General features: G+C 42.9%; 1 protein-coding gene across 2 annotated transcripts in view; it reads right to left on the bottom strand.

The window, feature by feature from the left end:
* Positions 1-263: 263 nt before the first annotated feature.
* The window catches only part of DEPTOR (DEP domain containing MTOR interacting protein), a 199,406-nt gene continuing 198,569 nt past the window's right edge, over positions 264-1,100 (bottom strand). For both annotated transcript variants that reach the window (XM_027561696.1, XM_027561692.1), the window contains one exon: positions 264-1,100. This exon is cut by the window's right edge and continues 2,078 nt beyond it. The gene's annotated coding sequence lies outside the window, so the exon portion shown is untranslated.

Below are 1,100 nucleotides of genomic sequence, written 5' to 3'. Positions count from 1 at the left end.
CAGAGCACCTGCAAAGGGCCCGTGAGGTCTCAGGAGAGAGTGAGATGGGCACAGCTTAAGTGCGAGGTCAGAGGGATCGATGGGTCCAAACACAGGGAAGCGTCCAGGCAGAGACTTGGGACTTTGCGTGAGAAGGGGCGTTCAAAACACAAGAGTGACCTAGTCAGACGTCACTCCCAGGAGAATCTCTCAGACATCCAGGTCTGTCTTTTTCATTTGCATCCCTCATCTGAAAAAACTTTTGTTTATGATTTTTATTTTTCATTGGAGGATAATTGCTTTACAATGTTGTATTGGTTTCTACCATACCAACAACGTGAATCGGCCGTAAGGATACATATATCCCCTCCCTCTCGAGCAAAATTTTGTTTCTGAGAGGAAGAAGAAGAATTTTTAAGGGATAGTCATTGTGCTTTCAAAGCTTCCTGAAATAAACTTTCATGCATGATCTTCACCACAAAACTATGGTGATAGACACGTATTGCCCACTTGGAAAAATAAATGCAATCTTGAAGAAATTAAATAAGAGAAAGGTGTCTCGTGGCTCACAGCAGGTCCCCAGGAAGCACTGCTTTTCCAGGATGGGGCTCAACATGCTGCATGTTTAACGTGCTTGATTTCCTCAAGCACCGCACCACAGTCCGTATGGAAACCTGGAGAAAGGCCCGGGAACACACAGGGCCAGAGGCATCCTTTGCTTCGAGGCGGTTCTCCCCAGGGACTCAGCCTTAAACTGGGGGAGAAATCCTGACAAACTTTCAGCCTATTCCAAACCTCCTGTGACGTGAACTTGCCAGGTCTGATCCGTCAGCACTGGTGATAATGAAGTACTTTGTGACAACCTGTGATGAGAGAACTGAACACGATTTCAAAATCTTTTCTTACACCACAGGACAAAAATGCATTTTCATCTCAGAGGTTTCAAATCAATGATCAAAATAAACATCCATCTGATCTTTGAAAGTAGATTTATTCCTGGTGTACAATTTGTATTCCTTTGTAACACTTTGTATTCCTTTGTAACATTTTATTTTCATGATTTTATTCAATTCTTCAACTCAGTCACAAAGAGAGGAAGTAAAAATTCTGTTGGTGAAGCT

The sequence above is a fragment of the Bos indicus x Bos taurus genome, chromosome 14, assembly GCF_003369695.1.
Source record: "Bos indicus x Bos taurus breed Angus x Brahman F1 hybrid chromosome 14, Bos_hybrid_MaternalHap_v2.0, whole genome shotgun sequence".
Taxonomy (NCBI): Eukaryota; Metazoa; Chordata; class Mammalia; order Artiodactyla; family Bovidae; genus Bos; species Bos indicus x Bos taurus.
The sequence above is the reverse complement of the archived record's forward strand: the minus strand, read 5'-3'. Positions and strand labels throughout refer to the sequence as shown.